Here is an 11,587-nt window from a genome sequence, read left to right as displayed (position 1 = left end):
TTCATTTTTATTTACGTGACCCACTGACCATGATAGCTGGAGAAAGTGTGATTAAGTGGGCAATATAATTGACATTATACCATAGAAAGTAAGTTGGCATGCACAGAATGAGTAAAATGAAATGTTCAAATAGAAAATTAATTCACACTTTCAGTTAGTACTTAGAGAGCCCACAATGGGCCAGGCTCTGGGGATTGAAGGGTGAGTAGGGCATCGTTCCTGCCCTCAGGGACCTGCCCAGGTATTCCAGAGGAAGCCTGTTGAGTCAAGTGGCCAGTATTACCAAAGGCTAACTACCAGGTGCTGCAGGGGCCCTCAGGAAGAGACCTCCCCCAGGGTCAGAGTCATGGGTGTGTGGAGATGGTGGGAGAAGGAAAATCCGGGCAGGTTTCCTGAAGGAAGAATTACTGAGCTGAAACTTGAAGAACAGAATTTAGACCAGTGGTTCCCCACCTTTGCTGTATATTAGAATCACGTCAGGAGCTTTTGAAACTCCTCTAGGCCCCCGTCACATCACAATTAAATCATAATATCTGGGGGCAAGGGTCTGGCATTAGTAGTTTTAAAAAAGATGCCAGGCAATTCCAACTTACCACGAGACAGGCTGAGGGGGCTGGAGGCTAAGGCTGTCTCCACTTAGAGGCCCTTCTGCCACTTTTTGTGGCTGCTGCTCTCAGAGACTGGAGGGATTTTTCCCATCACTCTCTCTTAGCTGAGTGCTCTTTGAGATTCTGCTTTTTAATGTACCTTGGCATGAAATGGCCTCTTGCAATTTGTCTCCTGTTTTAAATGGTACTTCCAAGAAGACTACAGGGATTTTTAAAGGAAGATGGGAGAGAAAAACTCTTTTAATCCAGGGTGAGGCATTTGCATTTTCAATAGATCACAGACCAAGGGTATGAACTCCTTTTTAGGAGGTGTGGGGTGGTACCCTAACACTCCAAGAGACCCACTCTAGCTCTCACTAACGAGCATTTTATATATATATATATAAAGGTGGGAGGGCTGGTTGCTTAGCTCAGTTGGAGTGCAGGTGTTATAAAACCAAGGTCAAGGGTTGGGGGGGGAGAAGAGCATGATGTTGCCACACTCATGGAAAGCCCCAGGGAGCGAAATTCGCATGACGACTCTATCTTATTAAGCTTTAGGAACCTTTACTTCTCTCTGTAGCAAAGCAGGAAGGCAAATGCAAGGTGTTTATTCCCTCTCATTGGTCTTCCCCTGAAGCACTGGGTCTAACTGATCCCATGGGATTAACAAGGGCAGTCTTGTGACTTAGATTCAAGCCACAAAGGCTCTCCCAAATCCAGGGGACTCTGAGGGGAAAGCGCTGAGAATGGGTCTGGAGGGGGAGGACTTTTTTCATTAGGGCCATATCACAGGCAGTAAGGAGTCTATGCCTCTGAAACCAAGCAATTGTGATCATCAGCACGAAGTGCTGAAAAGCCAAAGCGAACCTAGAGTAAGGCAAGTCACAAGCAAACCCATTGACAAGGAAGGCGAGCGTGTTTAGTAGAAATATGTGTGGATTTTGAAGCAGGCTCCCCAAGGGTAGCTGGGAGCTGTTGCTGAGCCCTGAAAATCAAGCTCTTCTAAATCTCTCTCCTTTTGGGCACAATGAGATAATGCCTCTTGACATTTATATGCAGTTTCTATTTCACCAAGTGTTTTTACAGACATTACTTCATCTGAGTCCCATAGCCACCCTGTGAGGTCGGTGGGGCATACATGATCTTTGCCCTCTTTTACAGTGTGGGAAACTGAGGCTCAGAGTAAGTGACTTGAGGGGAAGAGCTGCCACCTTGAGCCCAGATCTGACTTTAAAACAGCTCTTTCCATTCTCTGGAATCCTTCAAATCTGGGCTGAGCATTTGCTGTATTTGAACCACTCGGGGATCTTGTGAAAAATACAGATTTCACTCCCTTTGAGGCAGTTCTGGAGTGCCTATTTTTAACCTACAGATTCCCCAGGTGATTCTGATAAGAATCACATTTGGTAACTACCATGCAATACATCTAGACAAGACCAAGGTGTGCCTTGTTGTGATTCAGGGTTCTTGTGAGCTCTTAGATCTAGTGTTTCCTTAGCCTGTCCCAATAGACCTGTGTGCCACTCAGAGGACAGATGTCCACCTGTTGTCTCCTTCCCCTAACGCTCTCCCATTGGTTTTGCCAGAGTGCCAGGACTTCAGGTGTTGATACCACACACAGATGTCATCTGGAGTGGCTGATTTAACTCCTAACAACTGTCAATTTAGGGCACAAGCTGTTCTAAGAAGATGGAGCTCCTGTTGGGCCAACTTGAATTAATGACGATCATGGCATGAGCAGAAGAGGAGGATGTGGACACTGCTTGGGAGACCCAGGTTCTGGTCCTGCTTCTATCATTTGGGTAAACTGGAACAAGTTGCTCAATCTCTCTGAACTTCGCAACCCTCTTCTGAAATCCTGGGGGATTTAGCAGACCCAAATCTTTACTTCGAACAAAATCTCATGCTATATAAACTGTATAAGACAAGTGAACAGGGTAGGAGACTGCAGGAACCTGATAGAACAGATTCCAGGACTTAGCCAATCAGAGAGTGCAGAGCACATGTGCGGCTGCATTTCAGTATTTACTTCCTTGAATCTTCTTTCTTCCCATATCATGGCTCACAGAGATGGCAATGCAAGTAAAAACAACCCCCCAAATGTATGAAACAGAGGTCTGGGTCTGTGAATCTATAAGAATCTCACACTTGAGCTAAATTGCTTTCTAGCTGAATGAGAAAAGAAATTGAAAATAGGGCTAGCTAGTTAGCTCACTTGGCTAGAGTGTGGTACTGATAACACCAAGGTCCAGGGTTTGGATCCTTATACTGGCCAGCTGCCAAAAAAAAGAATGAATACAACAGTACCACAAGAGTATGATTAGAAAGTTACTCTTTGGGGCCAGCCCATGGCTCACTCGGGAGAGTGTGGTGCTGATAACACCAAGGCCATGGGTTCAGATCCTATATAGGGATGGCCGGTTAGCTCACTTGAGAGAGCGTGGTGCTGACAACACCAAGTCAAGGGTTAAGATCCCCTTACCGGTCATCTTTAAAAAAAAAGAAAAAAGAAAATTACCGTTTGCATTGAGGCAACACTACACTGACTGGGAGATATATTGAGATAAAAAAAAGCGAGGTGTCTTGTATACTACTATTTGTGTTTAAAAAAAAAAAGAGGAAATAGCACAGTTGATTAGAGCACAGCCTTATAACACCAAGGTCACAGGTTCAGATCCCATTACTGTCCAGCTGCAAAAAACAAAACAAAACCCATATATGGAGAAAAAATAGAATTAAAAGATAATAACTAGATCTTCCCATGAAGTACCTTTGTATACTAGATTATGCATAGAATCTCTGGGAAAATACACAGGAAACTGATAAGTCTGCTTGCTTCTATGAAGGGAACTGAATGGCAGTGATGGGGTGTGGAGGTGAGGCTTGATTTTCACTCTGTACCCTTTGATACCTTTCGGATTTCGTACTATGTACATTTAACTTTTCTAAATTGTACTTTGGTTTTCCCCCTTCATTCTCTTTGACTCTTTGACCAGCAATTCCACTTCTGGGAATTGGTCCTACAGATATACTCACACATATAAAACATAACATTACCACATAGTTTTTCACTGAAGCATTTTTTTTTTTTTTTCGTGACCGGCACTCAGCCAGTGAGTGCACCGGTCAGTCCTATATAGGATCCGAACCCGCGGCGGGAGCGTCGCCACGCTGCCAGCGCAGCACTCTACCGAGTGCGCCACGGGCTCGGCCCTGAAGCATTTTTTTTATAATGACAAATGTTTGAAACATTGTCAATGTCCATCAATAGGATACTGGTATGATATTGTAGCACAGCTACAATACGGAATCATGCATTTGTACGAAAGGCTGAGGATGCTCTCTATGTACTAGTATGGAAAGCTCCAGAAGATACATTAAGTGAAAATAGGGTGATACAGAACAGTGTGTATAATACGAATATTAAAGGGGGGTTAAAATATATACAAACATATTTATGCTTGCTTATATATGCATTAAAATCTCTGTTAGTGGATATTAGAAACAAATAATAGTATTTATCTAATGTGGGAGAATTGGGTGAATGGGAATAGGAGATAGGAGAGAGACTTCATTGAATACCCTTTGTACCTTAATATTTTTGAATTCTGTAAATATAATACCCATTCAAAAATTAAATAATATTAAAAAATATATAAAAATTACACTTTGATTTCCCCCCACTTTACACCAAGCACTGCCATAATTATTTTGCTCCAGTGCCAGAAAAACAAAACAAAAAATACTCTTCTGAAGAAGCCAGACCTTGGGCCTCCCCTCATCCTTTCAAACAGTGACTTGCAGAAAATCCAGTTGAGCAGCATCTCCCTCCTCTGGCTTCCTCATCTTCTGAACTATTCCATGCCAGCTCTTTATCCCCTCCCCGCTGCCAGCTACCCCCTTTGCCTAATTCTCATCAGTCTTCCCCGGCATCTCCTCTGAACACTGCTGTGGCCACCAGAAATCTGATCGATAGCACTGACAGGAAGGCAGAAGCTGTCACCACAACTCCTCAGGCTTGGCCAACTCCTGTGTCTACTGCAAGCACTTAACTGGCCTACCTCTCACTTTCCTCAGACAATTGACATCCCAGTTTTCTTCAGGGGATAAATAATTGCCTTTCACACGGAATCTCAAGGTCACTTGAGCCTGTTCCCAACTCTTGCTAAATCCCGCATACCCTGGTTGCCCATCATGAGTTTATCTTCACCCGCCTCCTCCAGTTATCCCCAAACTTGGCTCAAACCAGTTCTCAGTCTCCATTCCCCGCCCACCACCCTACCACCCCCAAACCCAGAGGTGGCTCTAAACAGGCTGCCACTCAGGTCTTGGATCAATGAACTCCAGGGGCATTATTACATTCATTTATTACATTCAGTTAGTACAAATGTCCCTGGCATTGGGTTGGATGGTGGGAGGACAATCATGAACAAGACTGACATTGGTCCCTGTCTGCATGGAGCCAGCAGCCTTGTTGGGAAGGCAGTTTAACAAGGGATCACGTATTGCAGCTGTCAACTCTGATTGCACATTAGAATTTCTATGCTTGACCGATTGATTCAGAATCTCGGAGGGTGAGGCCGAAGCAGTAGTATTTTTTAAACTCCTCATGTGATTCTAATGGTAGTAAGTGTTGAGAACTGCTCTCCAACACAATGGATTTTCAGGAGACCTCCTGTTTAGTAATACAATAAATTGAATTTTTCATTATTTTTTTGGCCAGTACAGGGATCCAAACCCTTGACCTTGATGTTATAAGGCCACATTCTAATCAACTGAGCTAACGAGCCAACTCAAAAATTGAATTTATTTTCCATAGGTACAAGGCTAGGATGTAGGGTATTGAAAACCTACTTCATACTGCAAACACCAAACAAAACTTTAACCCAGAAAATAAAAGACAAGAAAATGAAATTCATGCTTTAAAAAATTTCCAGGGTTCAGATCCCTGTACCAGCCAGCCACCAGGCAAAAAAAAAAAAAAAAAAAAAAAAGAGAGAGAGAGATATGGCAGGAATACAGTACTATAACACGCCGTTGAATGATCAATGTTTGTCCATGAGACAGGATGGACTACCTTGGTGGTAAGAGTCCTGGAGAACATGGAAGATATTTTTCAACCTTTCTAACACATTGGGGTCTTGGATTTCTTGGCTTCATTTCTTTCCTTAGAGGGTTCCATGAAATTTCAACTATGTACATAGCCTTCTACCACCAGTCATCCTTTGGTGGTGTTACAGTAGGGTGTTACTTCGTGTCACAGGGTCCCAATATGTGATGTGATGATGTGACTTTTCAGTCAGAGAGCATCTTAGTACAGAATATCACTCGTTTCACACCCTATCTGGTGGACACTGATGATTCAAGAAGGAAGCTGCAAATGGGGATTTTCCTGTAAGCTTTATTTGGGGGTAGGGTGGGGTTAATGCTTTTAACTTATTATATGCATTGGGGCCTAATGAGGCCAAATGAGAAAACAACACATGGGAGATAGTGTCAGAATAATAAAATACATACAACTTACAAATATTTAATCCCCAGTTTCCTCATCTGTAAAATGGGCATCATTATAGATAAAACAACATAGGCTTGCTATGAAAATTAATGGTGATCATTTAGGTAAAGTGCCTGATATATATAACACTACACAATAGATGATAGTTATTATTATTTCTTGTAATATCTGAAAAGGAGGACTGGGAAAAGCTGTCTTATGATTTTATGATTTATAGATTTACAAATTGCCCTCCAGAGGGGTTACACCAATTTACACTACTACCAGCAGTATACGAGAGAACCCATCTTTTAAGCACCTCTATCAGAGTATTAGTCCTAAAAAAAATGCCAATTTGATAGATAAAATAGGTATTAAGCGTTTTAACTTTTATTCTAAGATAGAACTTTTTTCTTGTTCTATTTCTGGTGTATTTTGTATTTATGTATTTTTTACATATCAAATTAAAATTTTTATTGTAATCATCTCTCTTAATCTTTTGACTTACAACTTTTTTCTTTTTATACTTCCTCATCTTGAGATCATGTGTACATTCATCTTTATCATTTTCTAGTTCTTTTTTTTTTTTTTTTAATTTTATTTTGTCGATATACATTGTGGCTGATTATTGCTCCCCATCACCGAAACCTCCCTCCCTTCTCCCTCCCCCCCTCCCCCCCAACAATGTTCTAGTTCTATTTAAAAAAATTTTGCCTCGGGCCGGCCCCGTGGCTCACTCGGGAAGAGTGTGGTGCTGATAACACCAAGGCCACAGGTTCGGATCCTACATAGGGATGGCCGGTTAGCTCACTGGGTGAGCATGGTGCTGACAACACCAAGTCAAGGGTTAAGATCCCCTTACCGGTCATCTTTTTAAAAAAAAAAAAAAAATTTTGCCTCTTCAATCCGTTTAGAATTTATTTTCAAATATGGTGTGTGATGACACCAAGGTTGAGGGTTCAGATTCCTGTACTAGCCAGCTGTCCCCCGCCCCCAAAAAGAATAGGATGTGAAGTAAGGATTTAACTCAACTAAAATTTTTCCCTAAATAGTTAATCATTTGTTTTAGGACCACTTATTATATTCATTCTTTTCACATTGATTTGAAATACCATTTTTATTGTGTTTCAATAATTTTCACTGTTTCTTCTTGTAATAATAGCACAAGTTTTAATTAATTATTATAACTTTATAATGTGCTTTAGTATCTGGCAGTGCAAATTCAGGGGGAGAGCCTTTTTTTTCTTTTGGCAGCTGGCTGTAACAGGGATTGGAACCCTTGACCTTGGTGTTATCAGCACCACATTCTATCCATCAGGGGGAGAGTCTTAATACTGCATCTTGTTTGCGTGACAATCATTCATGCATGTTGTCCCCGAAAGAATAAAACACAATACTTTGGCCAATTCAACCTAAATTGAAATTTTTATAAGATGGAACACGATGCAGCCATTAAAAATAATCTTTTTCCCCCAAAAGATTTTGTAATATGAGAAATTGCTTTGGATGTAACATTAAAAGAAAAGATTCAGGATAAACAATAATGTGGCTTTATTAAAACAAAAACAATTACTGGTCTATATGTAGAGAAAACAGATTATAAATAAATACACCAAATGTTAACAGTAAGTTATTTCTAAGTAATGGGATAACAGGTTATTTTTACCTTGCTGTATTTTCAGCACGTTCCAAATTTTCTACAATGACTATGCTGATTGTTACAATCAGAACGATCAGCAATTAGTATGACTTAAATAGATCTTTTAAGGCCCACCCCCAGTGCTCAGATCCCAACCCAGAGAAGAGACCGGCTCTTTCTCTCTCCATGGGAGTCAAGGACAGGCATCTGGCCCTGACAGCTGGGCGCTGCCATTAGAAGATGTTAAATGCCATATAACATCATCTGGAATCACATGGTGACCCTTTGTGTTGCCAGCTGCAGAAGGGTGTGTGGCGTCACCTCCTACTTGGCCTCTCCAAACCCCACTCAGAAGGGTTGGGAAAACACAAGATGGCATGGTACTGCAGGGTGGTATGTAAATGCAGGCCTCTAATCCTATCAGGAATGCATAGGGTGTTAATTTGACCATCTTTCACAGCTCATAAATCTACTTGGGTGCAAAGCCAAACTGCCAGACATCATCAAGCAAAACTCCCTCTGAGGCTGGCAGGTTCGAGGAAAGCAGCCAGGACTGTGTCACAATAAAGTCCAATAAAGAGCTTTGTATGTTGGGGACTGGAAAGCAGCCTCTCACATTTGGATACAATAGAACAAAACGGTGGGAAAAGTGAATGTCTGATTATTCAGACTGGTGGTCTCCCCTATGCTCCGCCTGCCCACTGAGCCATGGGTCCTCATCCATTCACAATTCTCTGCATGCAGATGGATCTATCTTGCTCCCAAACAACTGCCTGCACAGCCTCCTGTTGGATTAGTTTGTTTAATCCTTGTCTATAAATAAAAATCGACTATACTCACTTTCATTAGAATCTGTTAGCCCTTTTCTATTAAAACCTATTAAACTTCAGTCAGGTCATTTCTGCCTAGATTCATTCTTCCTTTATGCAGTGGTCAGAACAGGAACATTTGCCTCTTTCTGGAACAGAACATTCCCCCGGAAGAGTTTCACTATTGACAAATATGTGTGTTAAAACTGTCAACAGAAATTAGTTTCAGCCTCTGGATTACAGCTTCATCTAGGGTCCATGTGCTTTTCAAATCTGTCAGTTTAAAATTCAGCTGATTAGGGATTCTAAGTAAAAACATCCTTTTGAGCATTTAGGCAGGCACTGACGCAGGCACAGTTAGATTTTCAACTTCCTCCTTGCTCCAAGCCTCTTTGAAGGCAATCTGGAGCAGTTTTCTGCCTTTAGGGACAGAAAGCTCCTTCAGCCAAATCTGCAGCCTGACTGGGGTGGGGAGGGAGGTGTGGTTCCAGGAGAGGAACACAGCTATTGTTACCCTTGACCCGAAACTGGAACTACCAGAAAAATCAGAGAGAAGACCAACAAATCCTGCAACTCTGTGTCGTACAGGCAACCAGTGACACTTCCAGAGATCCTGGAGGAAAGACCCCTGTCTCCTCAGCTGATTTACTGCCTGCCAGGGGCACAGCACATTTATGAGAGTTTCTGAGCACAGTGGAGAGGGAATCAGAAGACCTTCCACATCTACTGGTCTTGGGCCTTGGGCAAGTTCATTTAACTCCTGAGCCCTAGTTCCCTCATCTGGAAGATGGATTTAATATCTTCCATGTGTGATTATCTGGATCATAGTGCAGGGATATGATACATGGTAATTGTGATTACTGATGTAACTGGTTGTGGATTTGAGAAGTTACTGTGATTCACACTATTGTTATTACTAGTGTTGAGTTTTAAAAATGTTAACTATTATTATTAATGGTAGAGGATTTGATAAATATGTTGTTATTGTTATTCCTGGTAGTGCCACTATTAGTTATTGCTTTCCTCTGTAATATTGAGTAGACCTTAAAATCATTAAATTCATATAAGCATATTCATTCACTTAGCAAGTGTTTATTGAGCACCATCTATATGCCAGGCACTGTTCTAGGCACTGAGGCTACATCAGTGGAATCCATCCTTGCGAAATTTATCTTTTAGTGTGTGTGAAAGACTGACAATCAATATAGTAAGTAAATTATGTTGAATTTAGAACATGATTAGTGCTATAGAGCAGGGTAAGGATGATTAAGAGTGAGCTGGAAGAGAAGGGGATGATGGAATGTAGTTTAAAACAAGGTGGGTTCAGATGGCCTCCCTGAAAAGGTGACAACTGAACAACTGTAAATGAAGAGGGGGAGTAAATCATAAGGAATGCTGGGGGAAACGTGTAAGAGGCACAGAAACAACCGTGAAGGCCTTTGGAGGGAGTATGCCTGTGTGTTCTGGAACGGGCTGGAGTGGCCAGAGCAGAGTGAGCCAGGGGTAGAGTGTGGTAAATGGTGTCACTAGGGTTCAGAGGCAGGTCACATAGAGTCAAGCTGGGTGTTTTAAGGACTTTAGCTTTTACTCTAGGTGAAATGGGGAGGCACTGCAGGGTTCTGAGCAAAAGGACTGACATGGTTTAACTTAAGCTTCAACAGGATCTCTGGATTCTTAGCTGAAAACAGACTGTCAGAGCTGGGGAGGTGGGGGTGGTGGTGGACAAGGAGGAAAGCAGAGACCAGTGGATTAGATGTAGGCTGTTAGAGAAAGAGAGGATGATGACTCTAAGGTTTTTCTCTTGAACTGGAAGGATGGAGAAGCCATTAACTGGGAAGGGGAAGACTGAAGGTAGAGGGTTTGGAGATCTGTTTGTTGTTGTTCACATTTTTGCAGACTTAGAGTTTGGGAGAACCCTTAGATATAACCTACCTCAAATCTCATCTTTAAACAAATCATGTTTTTAAATGAGGGCACATGCTAAGTATAGAATTCATTATAGTGAGTACAGAGCAGAAAGTTAACTTTCGTTCCATCCCCTCATCTCTTGCCACCCAGATCTCCTTTCAGATTACAGTTACCACTTATTGGCATCCACCACCCCACCACCCACCAAATAACCTATGTACAAACAAGTCTATATATTGATATTACCTCTATTTATTTTTTATAATGGTAATATAATATCCTGAACCTTGCTTCTCCCTCCATCCCAATAATCTATCTTGGCTCATTTCTTTTCACGTTTCCAATTTTCTCGTGTATTAATGCATCATAATTTATTTAACCAGACCCCTACTGATGGGCAGTAGTGCTTTCTATAACTTTGTCATTTCAAATAACACTGATGTATTTCCTTATCATGGGTCCTTTTACTTAAAGGGTATCTCCATTTAAAACTTGGGCAGGTATTGCTCAGTTTCCCTTGTAGAGATCATTTCCCAGTATTCTCCTCTACTAGGGCTGATAGATAGCTATATCACATCCGTAGGGCTGTACAGGTTGTTAAAGTATCAGCATATTTTGTGCTATACCCACTGGGAACTAGCTGCTGCCCTAAGCCCCCTAAGTGCCATTCTCTAGTGTCTCAGAGCCTCTAGTTACCCCACAATTCAGCAACTAAAGGATTAACAATAGGCAGAACAGGGAGCCTGGACTCTGTTCTGACTGGTCAGTGCCTGGGTGTTAAATATTTTAAACTTCGCTTCTTTATCTCTACTAATATGAGATAAAAAAATGGTTTTACATTAGTTTGCATTTGTCTTCTTTAAATGCCATTTTTATTTCCCTTTCTGTATATTGTTCATTGGGTTGCTTGTGTTTCACATCTGATTTTGAGGAGCTTTTTATATGTTAAGAAAATGGTCCTTGGGTGAACAGATGTTCTTAAATCTAACAGTCAAATTTATCAATCTTTTCTTTTATGGTCAGTGTTCTTTGAAGTTCAGTCAAAAAGTTCTTTCTTATCCTAGTCAGAAAGTTTCCTATATTTTCTTCTAAACATTTTTTATATATGTACTATATAAAATACATCTGGAATTTATTTTTGTGTATA

This window comes from Cynocephalus volans, chromosome 7 (assembly GCF_027409185.1).
Source record: "Cynocephalus volans isolate mCynVol1 chromosome 7, mCynVol1.pri, whole genome shotgun sequence".
Taxonomy (NCBI): Eukaryota; Metazoa; Chordata; class Mammalia; order Dermoptera; family Cynocephalidae; genus Cynocephalus; species Cynocephalus volans.
This window is presented reverse-complemented; position numbering follows the sequence as displayed.